The sequence below is a fragment of the Bidens hawaiensis genome, unplaced genomic scaffold, assembly GCF_021521415.1.
Source record: "Bidens hawaiensis isolate Kalapana, Puna unplaced genomic scaffold, B.hawaiensis_p1.1 tig00000978_1, whole genome shotgun sequence".
Taxonomy (NCBI): Eukaryota; Viridiplantae; Streptophyta; class Magnoliopsida; order Asterales; family Asteraceae; genus Bidens; species Bidens hawaiensis.
In genome coordinates, this window is record NW_027491058.1 from 134,187 (window position 1) to 162,149 (window position 27,963).

The 27,963-nt window shown below is 39.7% G+C and overlaps 1 pseudogene; it reads left to right on the forward strand.

The window, feature by feature from the left end:
• The first annotated feature begins 9,453 nt into the window (after window positions 1-9,453).
• On the forward strand, window positions 9,454-13,242 carry LOC143549259 (palmitoyl-monogalactosyldiacylglycerol delta-7 desaturase, chloroplastic-like; annotated as a pseudogene).
• The last annotated feature ends 14,721 nt before the right edge of the window (window positions 13,243-27,963 follow it).

Consider the following 27,963-nt stretch of genomic DNA (forward strand, 5'->3'; position numbering starts at 1 on the left):
GAAGGTCATCTTGTAAAAAACGGCAAACATGCCAACCGATGGTTCAAAGTCGCGAGCCTGACAATAGAATTCGAAGTGTCGAATTCTTAACATCCCAAAAGGATGGTTTGCGATATGTGAATTCCATAGGTCGTTAAAATCGACTGGACAAACCTCGTCGCCGGGATCCGGAAGTTCCCCATCGTAAAATGGTCTACATAAACAGCCATTTTCTTTGGGGGTGGACTGGTGGCAATAGAACCACTCACTGGACGTTCCGGTTCCCATTCTGACGCCAGACCATATACGTTAACAACGTTGTCATAGTCCTTCTTCTTGAGGTTCACAACGACCTCATGAATAGCAGGAGCACTCTTCTTATCTCCGGCCATATGAATAAGATTGGTATACTACGATCTTGGTAAAGAACTTGAATCAAAAGTTAGTAGTAATAGATATGAAGAAATCTCAGATATGCTTTCAATAGGAAAAATAGAGAACTTTATAACTGGTAAAGATTGAATGAAAGATGGATACGATGTATTTATACTCATCCCAATAAATGCATCCGGCTGGTTGTCAGAGGAGAGAGAAACCGCGGACCGTTAGATGATTGACACGTCGGGCGAAAGATTCAAGAGAGTGCGAACAGGCTGTCAAAGGCGTCATACACGTATTATCAGTTAACCCTTTAAGTTCCTCTCTCCTCCACGTCATCAAAATTATCCAGCTTACTATAATTCAAATTTCGAAAATATCTTACAAAGATATTATCACACAAACATTAAAAATATTAACAAAGACAAAAGTTTCTTTCCATTAAATAATCAAAAGATGGTTACAAAAATATGGAAGAAATAATTACAAAGTCTTAAACATTAAATCTATCCTATGGATTAGGAGCAGATGCATCCTCAGGAGGAGTATCCTCAGATGAGTCGTCCTCAGACTCATCACCCAAATAGTTCCTCAATTGCTGCACACCATCATGGGCTGAGGCAAACTCCGGGAGCATATTTTGTAGCGGGAAGACCAGGCCATCATGTTCCTTAATCCGCATATCTCGCTCCTGCTTGACATCAAGGCCATGAAGCGGATGTCACACCCCCTTCCAATGCCTAGGAGTGTGACCCATAACTTGGTATCGTGTTTGTAAATAAATCAGAGTTGCGTTAGTTTGCGGAAGTCTTATAAAACTATAAGGATCAAAAGTGTAACATTTAAATATATTCAAAAGACGGGATTGTAAATACTCGTTTTAAGTTAACAAAAGGTTATTTGTTTATGTTTACAAAAACCACCACATCAAAACATTAAGTTCACTAAAAGAATCCGAGCCATCGGATATTAGTACTTCTTCATGCCAAGCTCTAGCTTTGTGCACCTGCAAAAAATGTAAGAAAATACGTCAGCAACGAATGCTGGTGAACACGTTGACGCAAAAATAACTCTTTTACTTTATTACCCCTCGAGACTACGCCTGCCTCGGCCCAACGTGGCTTAGGAATAACAAAGTCAAATAACACATTATAAATATGATCCTCTACGCTAGGTCACCTCAGCAAACACCGCAGCGTACGACTTAGTTAAGTACCCGTAAATATACACATAAGGTCGTACTCCCTGCAGGAGAGCGTCCTACGACCAAGGGTGGTGCGATCATGCCCATACATCGCATAGTACCACCTATGTAAGGATCCATACATATGTATACCACAGCCTGAGGGCTAGGTTTATACCCTTTATTTATAACGGTTTTAGGAATACATATTTCCTTGTAAACAATTTCAAATAACATGTTTGACTCATTTTAAATAAATAAAAGTTTGGGGGCGTATTCACCTTGTCTCTTTAGGATCGGCATCACTCACCGTCCAAGGGTCTTTCCCTTTCTTTATCTCGCACATATAGTACGAGTATAAATATTTGTTAGTCGGATACGCGATCCGGCTTAAGACCTTTAGTCTTATATCTCAATCCTCGATTGAACCGTTAGTTCAATTCTTTGTTTACTTAAAAACCTTTAGTTTAAAAGTAAGTTTATAAACCTTTAGTTTATATTTAGAAACCCGACGTTTCTTCTTCTCAAACAAACGTAATTATTTTCTTTATTATTTAAGAATACTCTTTATTCATTAAATAATATTTCATAACAAAGAATATTTACACATATACTTACACACATATATATGTATCCAATAATATTCATAATCATAGTTTCATTCGTTTCTTTGTTATGTTTATTTTTCTTTTATCGAGGTATCGAGTATAACCTCGACTTAAGGCTTAAGCCTTGAATATAATATTAAATTAAATTGAATTCGATATTACGCCTAACCTTAAGTGGCGTATAGAAACCCTAGAGAATTGAGCAGCACTCCGACGCCGCTTTACTTTTCTCGATCAACTTTGATATGCCAACTTCAACACACGTCGGCACGTCTTTCGGGACTCATTGCCATAACAACGCCTTCTTGATGATTGAGGGTGGAGGGTGGCACAAACTTCGAGGAAACGGTGTACACAAACAAATGATCGGGGCACGCTTATCGAGGCAAATCGTTTATATGATTGTCGGGACTTAGAGAGATGTTAGAGAGAGAGATGTGTACTGAGTTTTGGTGTGCAAAATTTGAAGCCCGGACCTTGCTATTTATAAACTTGAAATTGGTTCCTATCGCGATACGCGATAGGTTCCTCAGCAGACCTATCGCGTATCGCGATATAGGTCTGCTGACTCACAGCGTAGACCTGCCACGTGTTGACACGTGGCAGGCACCGCTACACGTGGCAACATGTGGCAGCAGTGTTGCCACGTGGTAACACGTGGCGATAACCAGTGCCACCGTGTGCCACGTGTCACGTTGTGTCAGGTACCTCCTCTGACTCACCGCGTAGCGCGATGGGTCAGGAAACAGAATTTTCAAATTAAACCCTCAACTTTGGAATTTGGCAATTTTAGTCCCTAGACTTTGGAAAGTTGATACTTTGAACTCGAAATTTTCACGTTGTTACAGCGGATGATCTCAAAAAGAACGATTACTTTGAGCATAGGCCATCCCTTCATTAATGCCTCTCACGCGACCAAGTTGGGATGAGGCGGTCATCAAGTTGCAAAGCTATCAGTTAGCTATGCGCTTCCTTTAATATGCCGGATGACCTGGAAAAGAAAAAGGATAATTTATTTAGTATCAAGACATGAAGTGTGTAGTGAACAACAAATGAGAAAAAACTTACAGAGTCAAGCCCTCGTGAGAGGAACCATTGACGATCTTGCTCGGTACGCTCCTCCCTGCCCCGCAGCTCCTGCATCTCGTTGGCCATCTTTTGGTTATCAGCAGAAGCTTCAGTGGCACGAGTTTCTACCTCCTCACGAGATTGCAGCAAGGAATCATAAGCAGACTGCATGTCAGCAGCACTTTTATCTTTAAGCTCAGATTGCTCCTTCTGCAACCTCAGCTCTGCCTCAAGCTCCTGAATTCGGTCGCCTTGGCGGGATACCTGGCTTTCTAAGGTGATTTAGCTTCAAGGGGACCCGCCAAATCTTCCTTTCTTTTCTGAGCTTCAGCCCGGGCAGCTTCGAGAACGGCATTTTGCCTCTCACAGGCTTCCTTCCATTGACGGGCGGAGGAAGCATTCTGATCCTGTTCAACCCTAAGGGCGATCTCCGCATCCGTCTGTTTCCACTTGGCACATAGGCTGCCAAGCGATTGTCCTCAGCTTCTTTCTTCGCAGCTTCAACAGCTCGAAAAGCTTCACCAAGTTTCCCGCCCATGGTACGCCATTCGGGTAAAATTTCCTGGCTACAGGCCAAAGTGTTAGCCAAGGAAGTAGATAAATCGGTGTGAAGATCATGGCGGGAATGTTCACGCTGGTGCGCCTTTTCGGCAGGCGGCACGCAATGTTTAACAAAACTCATACGGGTCCTGGGATCAGAAAACCGGGACCCATTGATAATATCCCATGGAGGGACAAACAGATCAAATCATCCCCCAGATTTGCATCCCCGTAATAATGAGAGCCTGAAGCTTCAAGGCAAACAGGGATTGAGGTTGATTGTTGAGGAGCATTTTGTGTTGACGCCTCCTCGGTACCCCGGAATGCTTGCCAAAACTGAATATCTCCCTCCCCACCAGTAGTTAAAGGGGAAGAAGTAGCAAAAAGTTGAGGAGGAGGACGAGGTGGAGATTCCTCGGTTCTGAAACCCTCCGCATTACAGCCGAGCCGCTTTCCTAGGAGCTAGTGGCAGTCCCAGTCTGAAAAAGATAGTCAAAAGAACTATCATTCCCAGACTGGACATTTGGCTCCTCCGCAGTAGTCTCAACCGGAGGAGTAGGCGGCTTATCCTCTGTTGTCTTCTCTGAAGGAGGAGATGCATGTTTTTTGAATGTCGGGGTGGGTGATGGTATTTTCTCCAATATACCATCCCTAACAATTGATGGATCTGCACAACAAAAGTTACACTTAGCTAACATACTAAAAACAAGTAAAGTATATGAAATACATACATTCTACCATATCCACACGCTCAGCAAGACTATACTGCGGCTTTTTAGGACAACGTGTCCTCTGCTTCTTCTTTGAGGATCCTTCCCCGGCGTCCGCCGCACTTGCATCCGCATCACTCGCCTGAAAGAGAGAGAAATCCCTCTTCTTATCCAACTCTGCCAATAGATGTGAGACAGAGGAAAATTCATAGGCATCTTCTTATCCAACTCTGCCAATAGATGTGAGACATAGGCATCTTCTTGAGTGGCGGAATCGTCACTCGATGATCAGTATGGCGATCACTCCATCATAAGTGAGGGCATTAAGTGGAGGAGGGTTTAAAACATACGCACCTGATTGAAAGGTCGCGTCCGAAACTAAGGGTTCGGCCCACACCTTCGTTGGGAAAAGGAATCGGTCCTTAGTCTTTTCAAGGATGGGTCTGTCACTCGCATCGCGAATGCTCTTTCGGACACAACCCCTATCCTCGAAAAGAGTGTTGAGCATAGGACCTTGATCTTAAAGGAAAAACATAAAGAATTAATCACAATATTTCAAGCAAGAAAAAGTCAAGGAGGGTAACTTACGTTCGTCCAAGCCAATAAAAACAGGCTCCAAAAACTCCGATGGCCATAGGAAACTCCGATGGCCATAGGCGACTCATGCCCGCCCAAACAAGTGCTTCCTCAGGTAACGCCCGCATCGGTGTCGGCTCCAACATGAGGACGCGAAACCAATCACGACCCTCATGGGCGGCTGTAACAACTTCTGGAAGTGCTCCAGTGACTGGACGTCGGACCATGGTAACAGGCACCACGTCCTCAGATATCTAAAAGAACATGCTACGCCAATCTGTGGATCCTTTCTCTGCCTCATAGCCGATACTCCTATCTAAAAAAACCCTTGGCACGTGAACCAACCGTCACGGTTGGCAAATCGGTAAAAGACTGGAAACCGGTCAAGATGAGGAAGCATTCCGTGTGCTGTACACACTCGTAATGGCGAATTCGCATGACGGCACGAGGATGCAACTGGGATAAATGGATCCCATATGCACTCAATATCTTCATGAAAAATTTTGTCAAGGGAAAACGGAAATTCCCATAGACAAAATAATCGGAATACACAGCCATTTTGCCAAGCGGTGGCAAGCTGGCTATAGAACCAGGAGAAGGAAATTCAGGTTCCCACTCAGGTGGGATACCATAAGTCTCAATCAACTTCTGACAGTCGGACTGGTCTCACTGAACTTCTATTTCATCAACCTCAGACTGAATAGTCGTCATTACAGTAGAATCTGGTGAAATGGCAAGCAGTTATACGAAAATCGGCTGGGAAAATCAAAGGTCCAAAGAGAGAAAGCAAGATGATAATTAGAAATCAAAGGTGATAAAACTTCGAACGGAAGATAATCCCCACTATTTATACCCATCGCAATTAATGCGATGGGATATGGATAGTGGAGAGAGAAATTAATCACCCAATTAAAGGTCGCCACGTCACGCGGGAAATTCGAAAAAGAGAAAAAGTTGCACAGTCGGGTACAGCGACAGCCGTCATAAACATTCCATCATCTGTTGACGCGCCTGTGAGTGGTCAACTTGTCCTTTTTTTATGATTATCCACACCAACAGAAGATATTTTCTACCTAACTTCAAAATTCAAAAACCCCCAATTTGACATTAAGTCCAAAATTTCACCCGCATAAAAGCTTCACGCGGAAGAAACACTGGACTAGGGGACATATAGAGGTAGGGTACCAAAAAGGCCCAAATACCCTTAAATAACATCCGCGTGTAAGAGAGGAGCCCCTATATATCACCTGCATAACATATGGATCACCCGCACAACATGGTAGAGGAAGAACATCCTTGCACCACACGCGGAAGCATCTAGGCATCCTCGGAAGTCATCCGCAGGACAGGACATCGGTTCGCCAAAATGACCGGAAGGCAATGCCAACAGGCCAGCTGTAGATAACTAACTATCTTCTAGAAGAATAACCACGATTGTTACTTGAAGAATACGTGACTCGCCAACCAATGAGCGAAGGACACCTGGCCACGGTTATTATAACCGTGGCCAGGGCGTGATCCGTCCTATCACAAGGGGACACGTATCCAGGTTGTTATACCCATGCACATGGGACGTATAGCTCAACCTATCGCAAAGGGACACCTGTCCAGACGGTTACTGAGATCTTCTAGAAGAGGACAGCTGGCCCAATCACCTTCCTACACTCTTCGGCTATAAATACCTTGTCAACCTGCATGAGGTATCCATTCAGTCATTCACATTTACTCACATATACTCTCTCTATACTTGCTCTCTTTACTTAAGTACTTTCTCTCTGAAGAACTGTACTTATTCTCACTCCGGAGGGTGGTTACGAGAAGACCCCGACGGTTACTGAGATCTTCTAGAAGATGACAGCTGACCCAATCACCTTCCTACACTCTTCAGCTATAAATACCTTGTCAACCTGCATGAGGTATCCATTCACTCATTCACATTTACTCACATATACTCTCTCTGTACTTGCTCTCTTTACTTAAGTACTTTCTCTCTGAAGAACTGTACTGATTCTCACGTCGGAGGGTGGTTACGGGAAGACCCCCCCCCCCCTCTTGTCCTTCCCGTAACGAGACTCACGGTGTTTATTTTGCAGGTTCCGGTCACTGGACTTTGGGAAGTTATACTCATATCGTGTTAGTTGTTATCATATCCTACCCTGTGGACTCATTGGATCCAGGACCCATACGTGGGGATCAGATCCGTGTTTCTTCAATTGGTAAAAATTAAGAAAGTCTAACAAACGACACACAAAAATAAGAGACAAGAAACAAGCAACGCATCTGGTTTTGGGTTTGATAGCACAACATGTAACCTGACTTGATTAACTATACCAGAAGTTACATAGACATAGCTTTGTTTAACATTATATATGATGGGTAACTAGCGGGACACTACGAATCTTAAATATATAATCTTGTAAAATGAACATATGAAGTCAGACTACACGAAGTGATCACGATCAATCTATCAACATACTATCAGGACACCGCAATCACGGATTAATCTATTAAGTTAAAATACATAAACAAACTAGCCCAAAACAAACTAGTGAATATAATTCATCCTAACAAGAGCCCAATAAATCATTTTATCTCCTTTAGGCCTATCTGCTACTTTCTTTTATTATTTCAACTCGTTTCCTTAGATGCAAATCATCCAAACCTACAAAAACTTTGTTCTTATTGAGTTATTTAATATGTTGCACATGTACAAAACGAAAATCACTTTAATTGTAGCAGTAGAGTGTTAAAGGCTGGAAAAAAGGCTATCTCTTCGACTTTAGGACTACTCACTATTTCTACTATTCCATTATCGGTGATAGATCTAGCGGTTCTTGTCATAGCAAACGTATCATTTTTATATAATCGGCAACAAACTATTGGTCATTATATAAAATCTGTTGGTGATACCTTTGTGAATTTGTTACCACAATCCTTTTCTACACTGACCTTCACCTGTGGTTACCACTTTCATCGAAGGACCACCAATGATATCGTTCGTCACTAAAGGTCCTATGATATGTATTGGTGAATAATGACCTATCACCATCTTCATGTAGCCTTTGTAACACAATGTTAGCCTTCGAAGACCAATATAACACAATCAAATTAAAGATAAAAAAAAAGAAAGAGTTAATATTATCATAGTAAAAAATGAGGAGCTAGCAATCAATGTTACCAAAATATTAAGAGAATTCTACAATTAGTTGTTGTCATTTGTCAACAATATAAACCGCCAGAGACCACCACATAATAATACTAGAAAAGAAGAGAAATTGAGACAAGATAAAAAGAGAAAGTACTAAAGGAAAAAGAAAGATGAATGCCCAGAAGAGATATTTTAATTATCAGTTTTTGAACTTAGCTTCTAAATTATGGCTATATAAGTTGTTCAAGTAAACAAGTTTCCATCCTAGCTTGTGGGGTGCAAATAAGCCAAATAACTCATTAGGTACGTGAGTTTGAATTGATAGAGTTCAAGATAAGCCAAGCCTTTTGAGCTCGAGCCGAGCCGAGCCCAATCTTCAATTTAAATAAAACTCGTTTTAGTTATCGAGCCCGAGCTCAAGCCTTGTATGGGAAACTTGTTTAGTCTCGCTGAGTTTTAACGAGCCTTGTGTGTTCTTTTCGTTTTGCCTTTTTTAAACTTCTATGCATTAGTTTTACATTACTTAATCGAGTTTGAGCCGAGCTTTGGCTTATTTGAAGTTTTTCTCAAAATATATAAGAATAATTTAAAACGTATAAAAATTAATTAATTAATTAATAAACGAAGCAAATCCTGAACTTTTGAAAATGAGCTCGAAACAAGCCAAGTTTGAGCTTAGTCGAGCTTGGACTCGGCTCGTTTACACTAATATCTTGCATACGATAATACCCTAACCTTTTGTTAATCATTAATATCTTTAAATATACGTGGATAATATTTGCATTTAATAGTTTTCAAATATAACTTGTTCGCTTGGTTACCAATTAAGTCTTCCAATCATAACCCAAGTCCCAATATAAAAGATATTTCTTATTTTCAGTCTCTTTATCATTTCTCTATGTTGTTTGATTCAAAGATAACATTGAATTCACAATATTTACTATAAAAATTATTATTATCACTTAGCAACATTAACTATGATCCTATTTGTTGTTGCATGGCAAATTCAGTCATTTTGCTGACCTATTAACTTCTTTTGGCCTATGGGCACAATTGTCAACGTGTATATTCGGCAAACACAACCATACGTGCAGCACACCATACCTGACCACCGAATCATTTGCTAGTTGCTATGGCCTATGGGTCAACTATACACAAACACCACTTATATGTTTTCTATTTATACAATGCACACTTCAACAATACTAGCTAGCTAGCTTATCTCATTACGTTAAAACATTTTGTCACACCGGACCAATTAACATGATCCTGAAGTTGAAATGGTATTGGTTAGAAGAGACTAACATGTGTTGGTCTGTGGGGATGCTCTTGTTGGGTGTCTGCGCACCTTTTGTGTATGATCCGGACGCGGTTCGGGTTTCGGTGGTCCTCTCTTTCTTGAGCGGGTTCGGTGTGACCCTAGGTTATCATAGACTTCTAACCCACCGTGGGTTTAAGGTCCCTAAATTACTCGAGTATTTCTATGCTTATTGTGGTGCTCATGCTCTCCGGGTTATTTTAACTAATCAAACCTCTTATTTATGGTTTAAAAAGCCAATCTTTTTTTAAAAGAAATGACTCAGTATTTAGGGGACTTTCGGTTTGGGGTAGGGACCCTAATGGGGCAGAGGCGGTGCTTCACAGCGCGAACCGGTTTCTTAACTCCTTTCACGTAGACGGTTCTTTAGCTATGCTTACCGTGGACTTCTCCAACGCCTTCAATATGGTCGACCGCACAACCCTTCTCTGGGAGGTTCATCATCATTGCCCGTCTATCTATCTATGGGTCCAGTTCCTTTATGCCCAGCCGGCTAGGTTGTACGTTGGTGATGACTGTATAGGGGCTACTACCGGGGTTCAGCAGGGAGACCCCCTTGGGCCCCTCCTCTTTGCCTTAGCATTACACCCTCTTGTTCTCCGGGTACAAAATGACTGTAACCTCCCATTTCATGCTTGGTACTTGGATGATGGGACTATTATTGGTGGTGCCAACGAAGTCGCTAAAGCCCTGGACATTATCAGCTCGGAAGGGCCATCATTGGGGCTGCAACTTAATATTAAGAAAACCGAGGTTTTTTGGCCAGCGTGTAATGAGATGAAAGTCAAAGATGGGCTTTTCCCTAGTGGAATTGGTAGACCAGAGAGAGGGGTAAAGCTCCTTGGAGGGGCTATTAGTCGAGATCCCTACTTTATTAAAGAGTTGGCGAGGCGGAGAGCATCTCGTGCGGTTGATCTTATGAAACTCTTACCTTGCCTTAGGGATCTCCTGATCGAACTCCTCCTGCTTAGGTCTTGCATGGGGGTTGCTAAGTTGCTTTTTGGGTTACGAACATGCCACCCCCATATGATGGATGATGCGGTGTCCTGTTTTGATAAGGGGCTTCGAGAAGCCATCGAAGACATAGTTGTATGTGGAGGCCCGTTCTTTGGTGATCTTCAGTGGCGACTTGCATCTTTACTGATGCACTTGGGGGGTTTAGGCCTTCTTTCAGCTCATGATGTTGGGGTTTACGTTTTTGTAGCGTCGATGGCTCAGTCTTGGAAGCTACATAATCACATCTTAAGGAATAGCGGAGTTGTCGACCTGGACTCAGACTACGTGCAGGCCCTGGAACGCCTAAATGGCGCTCTCCTAGACTTTGACATTGGCGGTTTCTCTAATAAGGACACCGCCCCACCAAAGCCTCAAAAACTTTGGCGAATGCCCTTTTTGGCAAAATCGCTCAGAGCCTGGGAGATGTTTTTGGATTGTCCCCCTGACAGAAGGCGGTTATTGAATGCTTACAAGGTCCTCATGCCCAAGATTTTCTGACCGTTATCCCGATTGATGGCTTGGGCCAAATCATGTCTGCGGTCAAGTATAGGGCCATTCTTAAGTACCGTTTGATGGTCCCAATGTACCCAGAAGACGAAACATGTCCGATCTGCCGTAAGGCTTGCCTGGATAAATTCGGAGAGCATGCGGTTAATTGAAAGGAGATGTATGGGTTCAAATACCGACATGATTGGGTGTGGGACGTTCTTTGGGACATCTTAAGGCAAGTTGGGATATCAGCTAAAAATGAAGCCCCCGTAAACTTCCTTACAGTCCCCACGGAAGGGAAATCCACTCTACGACCGGCGGATTTGCTCGTCTTTGGTTTGGCCGGGGGAAAACACGCTTGTGTTGACCTCACAGGGGTATCTCCTTTAGCTGGTTTGAGGGATAATGGGTTTGTAGCTGGGCAAGCAATGAAAAGGGCTGAAACGAAGAAGGTGGAGAAACATGCTAAAGCCTGCGAAGAGAACCAACATGTTTTTGTCCCTCTGGATTTTGATACCTTTGGCTCCTTGGCACCAGAAGCTATCTGTTTCCTAACCAGGGTCCAACGGGTTGTGCATAACAATGTGTCGACTCCAAAGGGGCAAGGGTATGTCTTTAGCAGGTTAGGGTTTGCAATTCAGAAATGGGTGGTGGCGCAGCTTGTTGCCCACCTACCTGCTATGTTGATGTAATATCTATGTTTTTTTAATGAAGAAAATACTTGTTATAATAAAAAAAAACATAAAGTTTAATAAAGGCCAAGTATATTACCAATTAAAAAAACTCTTGTTATTTAGCCAATTGCTGAATACTTGAAGTTGACCGGCGAACGACCCAAACCCAGACCTATAACCTTTGTTTATATCGTTTTACAATGAAAATATAATTTAATTAAGGCGACCTCTTTTATTATGTGACTTGGTATGTGGGTCGTTACAATTCGAGAAAGGAATTACTGATATCATCTCCCGGCTTCGCTGCCACTGGTACAAATGGTTTGAATATTATTCGTCATATACAATAACAAAAGTCCTGTTTGTGTTTATAGAGGGAGATCCAATTGTGTGGGTAAGCACACACAAGCTCCATCACAAGCATGCAGATACACTCATGGACCCTAATGCTCCTACCAAAGGCGTATGGTTAAGTTACATTGGCTGGTTCCTTTACAACGACTACGTTGCTACCAAGGTAAATTCAATTTATATATACTCATGATGAAAACTATTTAACTTTTTACAAACCAAATGCAAAAACTATTAGATGTTTTGAACTAAAATTCTACAAGAAAACCCCTAACTAAATTGTGTAAACTAGTCATGTGACATTTTTTATGTTGATAGGGAATTAGTTGTTACTATTACTTTTCTAATGGTATACAAATTAATATTTACTATTTTATAAAATTATCTTTAGAGAAAAATAACATCTAACTTGACATGAATCTTAGGGTGGAGAATTACCAAATGTTATGGAGCTAGAAGCACAAGGTTTCAATCGGTTTCTTCATGACACATATTTTTGGCATCCGACTGCACTTACAACAATATTATACCTTTATGGAGGCTTTTCCTACTTGGCTTGGGGAATGGTAAGTGTTTGATACACGCATATGTTGGTTATCGTTAAGAAAATGGTAGAAATAGCGGAGAGAATGACACTTGTACTGATGTGAACGGTTTTTGAAAGGGTTTGAATATTGTTCAAAAAACAATTATTGAAAAAAAAAAATGTACACCCATCCAAAGTCATCATGCATCAGGACAAGTGTCGCACTTTCATTCCTTTCCTTCTATTTACATAAGAATTTTTCACTTTTCATATAAATCCTTGAGTTGGTGAACTAGAGCATGCGAATAACGGTGTTGCACGTAGTAACTTACATTCAAAACTATGTCAACCATAAATGGGGCGAAAGGGCTTGAACACCCCTGATACTACCACCAATAGTTGGTATGTTTGTAAAATCCTAACTTGTACATATGTTTTTGTTGCATATTTAATGAAATTGTGATTAATTTGTTTGATATGCAGGTGGGTGTCGGTGCTAAGCTTGGGAGAGGGTTGGCATAACAATCACCATGCTTTTCCAAAGTCAGCTCGGCATGGACTCGAATGGTGGCAATTCGACCTCACATTGGAGTTGATTAAGTTTCGTACGGTTGTTGGACTCGTAGAAGATGTGAAGGTACCCACAGTGGTCGATAAGAAAAGAATGGCATCATTTGGTTCCAACCAAAAACAACTAAAAATGAAGCTTTAACCAATCATGATTAATATTACGTTGGATCATTAACTCCATTATGTGTACGCCAGTAGGTATTTGTTCAGGGCTTAATAATCATGATTTACAATGTTTATATAATAACTCCATTATGTTCGTCTTTGTTAGTTGTTTAGATCATGTTGTCCATGGTTTCCTCCATTTCTATCATTTGATTTGCTTGTACATTGTCTTTACATGTCTCTTCACCTTAATTTGTTTAGTGACAACTCATTTCAAGGGATAAACTCTCTTGAAGTGTAACATCCCGAATTTCTAAAAATAATATTTAATATATTATTTACATTGGAAGAATTAAATTGAGTTAGTAGAATAATAATGGTTTAATAATAAGGATAAATTGAATTAATTATGGGCTTAAAAGGAAAGATATGCCTAAGGACCATGGGCTTAGGGAGTATAAATACCTCTTAAATCCTAATCCTTTCCATCTCCATCCATTTTACACCTTAGCCTACACCATAAAAAACACACACTTAAGCCAAACACTCTCTAATCTATTCCATACAACGATTCGAGACCAACCGAATGTAAGAAATCATTTATCTCAGCTGATCCAACATATTAGGACCCGACACCGCAGCCCCATGATGCCTAATGAGCCAATTGAATCTAGATATAGCTTTAACCGGGTGTCTAATTAACCAAAAACGAGCTTAAGGGCCACCTTAGCTCATATCTTGGCACCCCGAAGCTACCCAGGTCAGAAACGATCAAACTCCGGCCCACCATGGTGGTTAACGGTAGCTGATGACGCCGGAATCGAAGAAAAACCTAAAAACACGTAATAAGGAACTGAACTGAACTTATACGGGTGTATAAGTATATACGCCGTATAAGTATAAGTAGCGCATAAGTTTGCGCTGTATAAGTATGCTTAACGTATAACTATAAGAAGCAACGTATATGTAAGCCGTGTATGTATCATATATGTATGCATGTAACGTGTATGTATGTAAACGTATATGTATGTATGTACCGTGTATGCATGTATCGTATATGTATACATGTAACGTGTATGTATATGGACGTATATGTATGACTTATACGCTAAAGAACTTACAAGTTCTATGACTTATGTGCTAGACGACTTATACGCTGGGGAGACTTACACGCCAAGACTTATAAGGACCAAAGTGATTTACCAAAATGAACGAATGATAAACAGCGTATACGTACGTAAAAAATAGATATGGACTTATATGATCTATGAGCTAATGATAAGTAATTAATTAATAAGGAAAGGTAACGTTTAAAACGGGAAATGACTTAGAAATATAATATAATTAGGAGTAGTTAAGTGATGCTTGTTAATTGATACACAGTTAGCCGTGCGTAGCTCAAGAAGGGCATAACCGTAAATTCAGAAAGGAATCGCTTACAGGTGAGTTTCTAGCCCCACTTCCTTGTTATGTTTTTAGAGTTGTGTGCATACTCGATGTGAATAGTTACAACACTTACCTTAAGTGGTAAGTGTATGCCTTATATGATTTATGCGATAGTTACTGAAGTTATGAATGAATGTATGTCGGTACGTGAACGATCTTCAGATATTGCACGTATCGCTAGGAAAGGTGGTCGTTAGAATATGGAATTGTTTTATATATGATTCTTGAATGATATATGTATGTTATATGAAAGATTGAGAGTGTGTATGAAAGTTTATAAAAAAATAAATATAAAAGAAAGCTATGGCAAGGTTGTACGGAAGAAAGGTACCGGGCTCTAATAATACTCGAGGAAGAAGGGACCGGGCCATAATAATATCCGACGCAACTTCTTAGGGTTGGCTGGCTATTATAGAAGATTCATCGAAGGCTTCTCTAAGACAGCCGCACCGTTGACCGGAATGACCCAGAAGTCTGTTGTGTTCACTTAGGGTAAGTTTCAAGAGGAGGCTTTTGAGGAATTAAAGAAAAGACTCACACAAGCTCCGATCCTTGCTCTACCCAATAGTGAAAAGGATTTGGATGTTTGTATTAATGTCTCGCATCGTGGGTTAGGTTGCGTGTTAATGCAATGAGGAAAGTTGATAGGTTATGCGTCCAGACAATTGAAGGTTCATGAGAGTACCTACCTGACGTATGATTTGGAGCTAGCAGCAGTTGTGCATGCTCTCAAGATTTGGAGACACTAATTATATGGTACTAAGTGTACTATCTACACCGATCATAAGAGTTTGAAGTACTTCTTCGAGCAGAAAGAGCTGAACATGAGACATAGGAGTTGTTAGAATTGATAAAGGACTACGATTGTGACATCAAATACTATCATGGTCAGGCTAATGTGGTTGCCGACGCGCTAAGCCATAAGAATGGAGAAGTCATTGCAACAATGAAATCTTATAAGTTGATCATTAACTCAGATCTTTTTGAATACATTATCAAGGTGCAGTCGAAGGTGCTTATAGATGTAGGGCTAATGAAAAGGAAAAAAAATTTCGGACAACAAGATGAACTGGTGGGTAACACTCATGGTGTTAAGACTAGGTTTGACCGTATGTGGATTCCACGCCATGGAAATCTTAGGGATCGAATCTTAGATGAAGCTCACAAGTCAAGATACTCGATTCATCCGAGATCCACCAAGATGTATCAGGATCTGAAGAGAGACTATTGGTGGCCGATTATGAAGAATGATGTAGTAGATTAACTCAGTAAGTTCTTAACTTGCTTGCAAGTCAAAGCAGAGCACCAAAAATCTCATGGGAAGATGCAACCATTAGAGATACTGATGTGGTGTACGCGTGGTTATAAAATATAATGGATGACTGGAGATTTAACGTTTCACAAGATCGTGTTTTAAATTTATAAAAGTGATTTCTACTAAAACTAAACACACACAAAATATGCAGGTGTACCTATCGTATATGTAGAATAGTATTTCTAAGAATCAAGTATCGATCCGTGGACACAAATGTTTCTAATAATGAATCTTCGTTTTAATGTAATCGAAGAGTTTTAATCATTTTGGGTTGATTTCAAACTTTTTATAAAATGTAAATACTTATATATAATATATAAGTGACAAGAAGAGAAATTCTAAATGAGTAATTCAGTTATATGAAGGTTTCCATCTAAGATCAAGAATCCACTCCATTTTTCCTTGATGATTATTAAATAAACATGTGATAAACTTTTCCTAATAATATATGATAGAATAGTCCCTTATTTCTAAGTGAACATATTCTATAACATAAAAGAAAGTAGCATGCGTATTTTCAAGCCCATCCTATGCTTAATATCATGCTACCACGAGAATGTCAATTTAAGTAGACAAGCAATTTGGTAAAGTAGAACGATTAGGATTGACTTCGATTTCTCAAATACCAATCCTAACAACTTCGAGTGGTTGTAGTTAACTCACACAACCTCCCATTGGTTGATTCGATTAGGTTATAGTTACACATTCCATTAACATATGATTTCTTTAACTAGCATGATAACCTAAGCAATCATGTTAACAATGTTATTTTAGAATTATCAAAACTAGAGAAATAGACAATAACCTATATCTCATCATTTCTAAGTACAACATAAGGATTCATATTTTATCTTAAATAAGTTATCAAAGTATTCTTTTTACAATTTCTAGTCTCCAAGAACATGAGTGAACATGAATGATTTTTAGTCATCAACCTTGATGTATTGAGTTAAAGTGATAAAACATTTCTTCATCAATGGATAATTGCAAACTAACCATATACTTTACCAAACTAAACCACATGTTTCACATAATCATCAAGTAAAACAAAACTTCTTCATAGATTTTAGATGATAAATGGAGTTTAGCTCATAATGAGCATTGTTATAAACATTAAAAGAGATGATAATAACAAACACATGATTAAACTAGAGCGTTCTAACCAAATGTGGATGAATCTCCCTTCTTAATGATGATGATGGATAATGATGATGTTGATGATGATGAATAATAATGGTAACCTCCAAGCCTTCAAACTGTTCACAAGATCTTCAATATGAGTGTAATGTGAGTGTTTTTATAAGAGAAACTCGTATAGAGATTTTCTTCAAGCACACTTGATTAATGTAACATTCTCCTCTATTTATAGGCGGTCTGAGGAAGCAGGCACGACCCCGTGCTTCTGGAGGCACGTCCCCGTGTCCAGTTGCATAAAATGTTATGTCAGATCGTACATAATGACTCACCACGGGGGCGTGCTATCTGAGGCACGGCCCCGTGCTTTTAGTGATATGTGCTAATTCTTAATGTCTTTTCTGAAAGGTGACCACGGGCCCCGTGGTTGCTAAAGCACGGCCCGTGCTTCTAAGTCCAGTGTTTGTCTTTTCTTGTAGATTTTTGTCTTTTCTTGTGTTCAGAAGCATGGGGGTGTTTCTGGGAGCACGGGGGTGTGTTTGAGGGTTTTCTTGGGCTTTCTTTCATTTTTTCACCTGTTTCTTCGTTTAAGGCTTGGGTTTACCTGAAATTGCATTTTAATATGATAAGTAGCCTTCTGAGCTATATTATTTGATAGAAGTTGCAGTTTTTAGAGATTATTTGATGCTAAAAAGATGTATAATTTTATGTACATCAAACATCCCCACACTTGAACCTTTCTTGTCCTCAAGCAAGCTACTTATAAATATTCTCTAAAAATAGCAAGTTATGACCATAGCTTAAAACATCCCCAAAAGAGTTCCAATAAAATGGGAACAAAATAACCAACCTTAAATCATAGGAATATATAGAGTGATATATATATATATATAAAGTGATTTGTTTTTATGAGCTTCTATTTATGCAAAACGTCACGTTCTCACAATTTTCACTCATACTCAGTTTATATATCTGATCATACATGTGATGTATGTATGTGAAAACTCTTAGCCAAAATGTGACCTGTGATAAATAAGCTTGTAACAAATTTAAATCTCCACCTTTGTGAAGGGTTGCATAGATCAGAAGGTAATATGGGTTGATTTTGTCTAAATAGGGATTGGTATTTGTCCGTTCAAGGGTTTAGGTTAATGAGGATGGTAAATACAACTTCTGCCGATTGTCGGGAATCTTAAGATGTCTTCAATAGTCAGCTTCTTTTCTCCCATTTGTGTTTTTTTCCACAAACCTAGTGACTCTTTTAGGGTCAGATCATCAAGACCAATTTTGTCGAGGATGTGAATCAGTTCTTTCTCAATCCTGCTTTGAACATAAATCCCAACTCTAATGGATCGTTCGACTTTGAGCCTAATAGCCCCCACCCTCATTATTTCGGTATATTCACCTTGAGACTGAGTTTGATTTTTTCTACATCTTCCTTCGTGGGACCAGTTTCCGCATCCTAAGCATCGTTCATATCTTTTTGCTCTTCTTTTCATTGCGTTTTTGGAAACTCCACAAAATGGTGGCCTTTGTTCGTCTTGGCGCCACTTTTTCCTCACCTCATTGCTAAAGAGAAAAATTTTCTTCCTAAGTTCTGGAGGCAACCCAGGTTTTACGAAATGTATGCAGCAGAGGAAATTGAAATCGAAAGAATGCATATCCAGTTCTTTAGGGTCTGCCGGTAAAAGACCAGTGTTGTATTTTACCGGTTAGAGGGATAAAGTGGTAAGGTTTTGGATAAGGTTTTTGGGTTTTGTGATTTGGATAATGGTGTAAATATTACCTTTTTCCTTATACAACGCTTCGTGCGTTCTTGAAATGAATAATTGCGACAAGTTTTAAATCACACGAAACATATGTCTCACTCAAAGCTTCCGAATATATATTTATATGGCATGAGGTTTATCTCACAACGTCATATTTTGCATAAATTTATTCTCAATATTACAAACCTTTTTTTACTTTTTCACTTTTTTTGGTTATAATAGATTTTTAGTTGGTTATTTGCAAAAAAAAAAAAATCTTAGACTTTCTTTTGGCTTTATTAAAAAAAATAGAATTTGTTTGCTACAAAAATTTTGTTTAATAGAACATTTTATAATTAGTTGAGCAAGTAATTGGTTAAGTAATTCCCCTCCCCACACTTGAATCTCACATTGTCCTCAATGTGAAAAGATTCATAAAAGAATTATAATCAGATTTATATGAAGTATGCTGGGTGAAATGGAATGGTACTTCCATACGGGTTAACGAAATTTCGACAGAGCGTCCACTGTTTTTCGTCCGTTTTCCTGTTTTGTACCTGAATAATAAAAACTGTAAACAACCAAGCATAATACTACTGAAAATCGGTATGGAATCATCCATACCCTGCCCACAAGGGCTAAATAAGTTCCTACTGAAATGTCTTGGCACCCACGACCATAAAAAGTATCCAAACAAACAAACAAACGACAAAATGTAAATTGTTTAAACAACCATGATAATAATGTCAATAAAGTACTACCACCCAAACCCATACCCATACTAGACCTACCAGTGCCGCTGCTCGTCAGTTACCCGTGTCTGAGTTGAAGGGTCCCCATTGCTTGTCCATGCGATCACTCAGTCTGTTGATCTCTCTCCTTGTCTCTACATAATCTGCGGTTCTCTGTGCGTTTGAGTCCGCAATCTGTCCTGATAACCTGTCAAAAGAGGTGGTAGTGTGAGTCTAGAACTAGTCAATGAGCCTATATAGGCCCTCAAACGAGTACTGGCTGTGATGATGATGGACCTCCCTGCTGATGGTAAGTGCGGTGGTGGGTCTGTCGGGGTGGTGATCTTCCTCTCCTCTCGGGTATGTCCTGTATCATCATCTCAGCCGGGTCCTCAGGATCCCAAATCTGGTTCAGGGAATCCTGAAACCTCCACAATTACGGGTTTCGGCTGATTTGTTGGACCATTTACATGCTGATACAATAACTGAGGTCGAGTGCGATCGGGTTTGGGCTTCGGGTACTCTCTGTGTCTGCACGGTAGGCTTTGTAAAGCTTGTAGATCCACGGACCACCAAAGATCAGGGTATTCGGGCTCTTTGCATTTGCATTTGTTCTGAACAGCTGACAGAACAGATAAGTGATGTTGCAAGATATATCACTCTTGATGCAATAAAGGGCCCATAAATCCTTCAAATTCAAGACCCCGTCACTCTGACCACGTGCTGAGACTGTGTGGCTCAGCAGTCGGTGAATGTATCTCATAAGCTGGTCATGTAAGGCGGTGCTCTTTGTGTTGTTGGCGCAATAGTCTTCATCCCCAAAGCTCAATTGTTCCCATACTTGTTTCTTGGTATCACTCACTTCTGCTGACTCGTTAGCATCCTCATCTGCGAATGTAGTCATGGAGTCGTACCAGATGGGACTGATGGTTTCATCACTCGTGTAAATACCCAGATCGATTCCCAGCTGGGTAAACGATGTCGTGTACCACTCTCCCCCACACCTAAACTCAACTGCATCCTCATCCCACATAGACAGATTCTTCATATTGAAAGAGAACGAGGCTAAAAACTCCTTGGTTAGTTCGATTACTGCTTTACTATAAGGCCCGGTTCCCTACTTTGCCATTGGATTTACTCATAAACACAGTTCTAAATATCAAAGTTAATTAAAACTGTCACGGAATATAAAAACTTTCAATAAACATTTCATAACATTTCAAAAATTTGTCTTAAACAAACATTCTAGTCTTTCAAGATAAAACATCATTCATAATAATATCATAAATCTTCAGATTCCAGCTTCTTATTCTCCTACCATGCGCCCTATTCAAGCTAGCTGCCTTATCCTACTCACATGCGTGTATACTAAAAGTCAGCTACGCTGAGTGAGTTCTAGTTAATCAGACAACATACAATACATTCACATACTTACATATATACGTATCTGAAGATACATATTTCATACTTAGCTTGTTACCATTCTTTCATTCGTATATATATACTTTCTTTCTTTCTTTTATACTTTCATACATTCTTTCATATCACCACACTTTCATACTTCCATAATACAAACATAACTATCTTTACCATCTCAGATATTTTTAGGGTCTGGTCCCTTTCTTCTCTATCTCATATATTAATTGGGTCTGTCTCTTGCTTTTCTATCTCATATATTATTAGGGTCTGGTCCCTTTCTTCTCTATCTCAGATATAATTAGGGTTTAGTCCCTTCTTTCCATACAATCATACATACACTTCTTTATACATAAATTATATTACATACATACATACATACATACATACATACATATTTTTAATCATTCATATATCATTAATGTACCTTATGTAAAACTCACCTTTCATGGCGATACGTGCAATATCCGAAGATCGTTCACATACCGACAAGCATTCATTCATGACCTCAATCATTATCACATAAATCATATAAGGCATACACTTACCACTTAGGGTAAGTGTATTAACTAATCACATCGAGTATGCACACATCCCCGAAAACATAACAAGGAAATGGGGCTATAAACTCACATGCATCCTGTTACGTTCACCGTTAATGGTTATTCCTTTCTTTAGTTGTGCGTGACTAAGTGTATTACAATTACACGTATCAATTAACTATCACTACCCATATCTCATTTCTAGTTTAATTATAACCCTCTACGAACGGGGGTCCGGGGGCAGCGCCCCTGGCAGCGGGGTTCCAGAGGCGGCAGCCCTTAGCAGAGTCCAAAGGGCAGAGCCCCAGGTTGGGGTTAAGCTGCAAGGTCAGCTTGGAAAAATTTTATTTTCATTAACTGTTCTTAACAAAATTTCCATTAGAATTTTTTAATAATATTTTATAGTTAACTCATTAACCCTTTAAGGTATCTTTCATTAATTAATAAAGTCAAGGGCTTTTATGTAATTAACCATTTTATTCTAAGTCCAGGGTCCTTTCTGTCATTCTTTCAAAGTCTAATTCGTTATCCAATTCTTTAACGAATGGGGCTCATAAAGAATGTCCACTTATGGAACCTCATAGCGAATTGACCTTTATAACGAATTGACTTTTATAACGAATGGACTCATTCATTTGGTCTGGCTAACGAATAAACTCTATAACGAAAGAGGTTCATTCGTCTCTCACTTCAAGAATGGCCTTAACGAATTATCATAACGAATGAGGGCTCACTCGTTAGTTTTCCGTAACGAATTACTTAACGAATGAAGCTCATTCGTTATTCCTTCTTAAGGAATTGTCATAGCGAATTCGTTACACACGCCTAGGGTTAGGTCAGAGAATGACAAAACATTCTCTGACATTCCCTTATCCTCGTATGCCGCCTTTCCGGCGCCATCGTGCCGAAAAAACGTGTGGTGGCCGGAAAATCGTGTTTTTACACCGTTTTCCACCGTTTCTCACCCTGATCGATCCGGATACGAGCTAGGATGAACCCTAAGCTCGTTTTTCGATCGGCTTATACCCTATTCCACCCGGATCTCGTGACTTTAACGGTTAGGGGTGTTGGTTTGTCATTTCGCGACTAGGTCTAGCGGGTTTGGATCCATATAAGATCATACTATCATTATTACCTCGGATTGATGCTCGGTTTCTTCTTGTTATTTCAGCTAGAGAAAGAGAGAAATAGAGAGAGTTTAAGTGTGTGTTTTGGATGGTGTATGGAATGGATGAAAAATGAATGGATTACTGGTTAATTAAGGTATATGTATCATGGGTCATGGGCTTAAGCCCATGGTCTTTCTTCCTTCCTTATTAACCCAAGTCCATTACCCATATCTATTTAATCCAACACAATCCCAACGCATAAAGATAAATATTATTATTTTTATTAACCAAAACTAGAAACGGGATGTTACATTTACCCTTTTGATTCAAAACACGTAACCACGGTCCTTTCACAAACTTCTTGTATCTCTCCCATTGGTTTACTTGCTTTAACGTGTCTTTGCAAGCATAGAAATTTGGTTTTGGGAGGCGGTTGTTAAGATAGCTCATTCGTTTTCGGGCCCGTTCATCTCGTTCGGTGTCTTCATGGAAGATTAAGAAAGTCTGCTCGTCATCACCATATTCGGCAATCTGCAATTTATACTCAGAGCAGTTAAATTATATAATAAATATCTGCAAATTTGGAACATAAGGCAAAACCATGGTGCCGTTCTTCTGGAAGCACGGCCCCATGCTGCGGGTGTTTGGCAGTTTGACCAGTTTCTGATTTTGACTTTTGTTGGCCTGAAGTTGACCATGGGTCGTGTTTTGGAAAGCACAGCCCGTGTTTTTAATCCTAATTCTACAATAGTCAAGACTCGAACTTGCGATTCCAACCAGTTTTATATATCACTCGGGTTTGATTTATTATACGAATCATCCAAGATCCAAACCCGAATGGTTTTTCCAAACAAAATCTAAGTGCAAATCTGTCTTACAAATCAATATCCTAGATTTAAACAATTAACCCATCTATTTTCCTGGTTTAGACCTGATTTCATCAATTGGTGAGATTTAAGGTTTGTTTTAGACCTAAAATGATGGATTTGAACAATAGATGCACTAAATTAACATACCATTGGTTGGAACTTGAAGAATTGAAGCAAAGAATTGCGTAATAGGCAAAGAGGCGTCGGTGTTTGGTTATAGACGAAATGGTTTTAGGGCTAAGTGAGTGACAATGTTATTTTTATAGAAAAAAAAACGTAATTGTACTGTAGACAAGGCACGACACCGTGCTGCTGGTAGCAGTCAGGTTTTCTTTGTTTTGTTGTTTATTTGTCGTGCTGGTTCATTTTTTAACTGATTTTCTTTGAGGATTAAGGTTGAGATAGAAATTAAAAAGTCCTAAACTTCATTAAACATTAAAACATAGTTAAACATGACGGAAAGAAAGATAAAATAAGCATTCCCGAACACTAAAACATGAAACTAGCAAGAGTAACTCCTAGCAAGAGAAAATCGGAACTACTATCGGCCACCATTCCCGAACAAGTCCTGAATGTGTGGCAGGGCTCGTTTAGCTTCCAAGAGCTCGGAAAGCTTTTTATCGAGCTTTGCGATTTCTCGGTTAAGATAATTCAGCTTGAAGTCCACATCTTTGTTATGACTTTCGACGATGTGGAAGTTCTCGAACCTAAGCAGTTCGACTTTGTTGGTCGATTAAGCGAGCTTCGGCTTGGATGTTACTTTCGACTTGGTCTCTCATAATGCTTTGGAGCCTCATGACTTCTTCCTCAAGGTTTGAGGAAGAATCACCATTCTTGCTCCTTCTCACTTGCCTCCATTCCATATTTTTGTTTTCCATTTTAGTAAAATGTTGTTTGGTATGAATGGAATAGTGAGTTTCGCATGCATTATATAAAGATTGTAATGTTTGGACCCGTGCTGCTAGGAGAATAAATGTTTCTGATTCATATAATTGTACGGAGTCAGCGCGTATCATGCCGAAGATTCTAGGGTGACCACGATCCCGTGCTTCAAGAAACACGACCCCGTGCTTTTTGTCACCGAAATTTTTCTTTGATTTTTCAGCAAAACGCGAGAGCCGAAATTTTTGGAATAATGTTTAACATGTTAATTGAACACTTTTATAATCATAAAAATACTTTTCATTAAATTAAAAGACCTAAAAAACAAATACGGGATAAGCCTGGTTTTCCTAAAAACATAAATTTTACTCGGGTTAAGCTTGAGGGTCCTACAACATTGTGCCTACTGCACAAGAAAACAGAAAAACTAATGTCTCTACATTCCACCAAAAGGTTCTCCTCCGTCGAATGGTCCGGGCAGAGGAAAGTACGTGAAGCGAAGAACTTGAAATTGGAGTTGTTCGTTGATGTCTCTAAGCTCCATTTTCATGCTCTCCACTGATTCGGTGAGTTGGACGAGACGCATCTCCGCAAGGAGATTCATCTCGGTGAGTTCCTTGACGATTTATTGAAGTTTCATTAGAAGCTCGGTTTTGGATACGTGTCGGGTTTCGTTCCTCGGTTGATGAGGAACATAAATTTCTTCATTCATCTCAGAAGGCATTTTGTGATCTCAGTGGAAAGTGTTTAGATTTGGTTTGGTGCAAGAAATGCATTGGCAAGAGGTTCAATTTATAGCCAAGAATTTGTCAGGCATGGCCCCGTGCTTGTAGAAGCACGGCCCCGTGTATTTGGTCTGGCATTTCTGTTACAAACCAGTCTGATTGAGATTTTTGAAACAAAGATTCCGGCCTGCACTTTGTGGCACGGGACCGTGCTTCTAGGAGCACGCCCCTGTGTTTTGAGGCATTAAATATTTTTTTTAGGAAAACAAAGGAACATATTCACAATGCCTAGTTTAACAAAGGTCTTGGCTAGACCCTTCTTATTGTATGTTCATTGGTTTTAGCGGAGGATTACTACCTCTGAAACATCTTCGAATGGCACATCTATGTACAGTTTTAGTCGATGTCCATTGACCTTGAACTTGTGGCCGATAGAATTTGAGATCTCGACTATCCCATAGTAAAAAACTTATTTGACTATGTATGGTCCTGTCCAGCGGGATTTCAGTTTTCCTCAGAAAAGACATAGGGGTGTGGTATATAACAGTAGTCGATCGCCAACATGAAACTCTTTGTTTCCCTTCAAATGAGCGTCGTGTAAACGTTTAGTTTTTTCTTTGTAAGACCAGGAGTTTTCATATGCCAGTGCTCTTAGTTCTTCTAGATCGTGAATCTGATCCTCCCGGTTTTTACCGGCGGATGTTAGATCAAAGTTCACTGCTCTGGGAGCCCAGTAAGCTTTGTGTTTTAGTTCTACTGGTAGATGGCACGCTTTCCCAAAAACGAGTTTGAAAGGTGTTGTTCCTATGGGGGTTTTGTAGGTTGTCCTAAGGGCCCACAAAGCGTCATCTAACTTTACTGCCCAATTTTTGCGATTCATTCCTATAGTTCTTTTGAGGATCCTTTTTATTCCCTGATTCGAGACTTCTACTTGCCCACTAGTCTAAGGGTGATACAGTGTTGTCAATCAGTGGTGAACTCCATATCGTGCTAAGACTTTGTCCATTAGAGTGTTACAGAAGTGATTACCTCTGTCACTAATTATGGCTTTCGGAGTACCGAAACGTGAAAATAACTTTTTCAGAAAACGTGCAACTACTCGAGCATCATTAGTGGGAAGAGCTTGTGCTTCTACCCATTTAGACACGTAATCGACTGCTACAAGGATGTACTTATTTTCGAATGAGTTAGGAAACGAGCCCATGAAATCTATCCCCCATACATCAAAGACTTCACAAATTTGAATGCCTTTTTGAGCCATCTCATTTTTTGCTGAGACGTTTCCGGCTCTTTGAAAAGAATCGCATGCTTGGATCAAAGCATATGTGTCTCTATATATGGTAGGCCAGAAAAAATCCTGCACCAAACACTTTCCTTACCGTGGTGGCAGTACTGTGCCAATAGGTCCTTCATGGCAGTGTTTGAGGATATCTAAGGCTTCCTTTCCTGATACACACCTACAAACAACCTGATCGGCTCATATTCCAAACAAGTTTGGATCTTCCTAGAAATAGAACTTAAGGTCGGAGAAGAATTTCTTCCATTGTTGATGAGTTAGCCTTTTTCTTAAGATTCTACAGGCTAAATAGTTTGCGAAATCGGCAAACCAAGGACTCTCATCTTCCTTCTGCATCACTGCTTGGATATGCATGAGAACTTTATGTGGAAAATTATCATCGATAATTTCTTAGTGATGTTCTTTTGAAGCTGGGCATTCTAAGCGTGAAAGATGGTATGCGGCAACATTTTCTCCTCCTTTCTTATCCTTGACTTCTATGTCGAATTCTTGTAGTAATAGAATCCAGCGGATAAATCTGGGTTTGGCATCCTTCTTGTTGAAGAGGTATCTTATGGTGGCATGGTTGGTGTAAACTATGGTTTTGGAAAGAACTAAGTAGGATCTAAATTTTTCAAAGGCAAAAACTACTGCTAATAACTCTTTTTCTGTTGTGGTGTAATTTTCTTGTGCATCATTAAGAGTTTTACTAGCATAGTAAATTGGGTGAAAATGTTTTTCTGTACATTGTCCGAGTATGGCTTCAACTGCAAAGTCACTTGCATCGCACATGATTTCGAGAGGAAGGGTCCAATTGGGTGTAGTCATGATTGGTGCGTTGACAAGTTTATCTTTTAAGATGTTGAATGATTCAACACATTCTTCAGAGAAGACGAATGGTGTGTCTTTCTCCAGAAGTTTGGTCATAGGTCTGGCAATATTGGAGAAATCTTTTATGAAATGAAGATAGAATCCTACGTGGCCTAGAAAACTTCTAATGGCTTTAACAGAAGTTGGTGGTGGAAGTTTGGATATGGTTTCGATTTTTGCTCTATCAACTTTTAGTCCTGCTTGGGATATCTTATGACCGAGAACAATGCCCTCTATGACCATAAAGTGGCATTGTTCCCAGTTGAGTACTAAATTACTTCTTCAAACCTAGCCAACATTTTGTCTAGGTTCTGTAGAAAATGATCGAAGGAGTTTCCGAAGACTGAGAAGTCGTCCATGAAAACTTCCATTGAGTGTTCGATCATTTCATGAAAGATGGCCACCATGCAACGTTGGAAGGTGGCTGGAGCATTACATAGTCCAAACAACATTCTTCTGTAGGGAAAGGTGCCATACAGACATGTAAAGGTGGTTTTCTCCTGATCTTCAGAAGCAATGGGAATTTGAAAGTATCCGGAGAATCCATCAAGAAAACAGTAGAACATTTTTCCTGATAAACGTTCGAGCATTTGGTCGATAAAAGGAAGTGCAAAATGATCTTTTCTTGTGGCGTCATTAAGCTTCCGGTAGTCAATGCAAACTCGCCAGCCTGTGATGGTC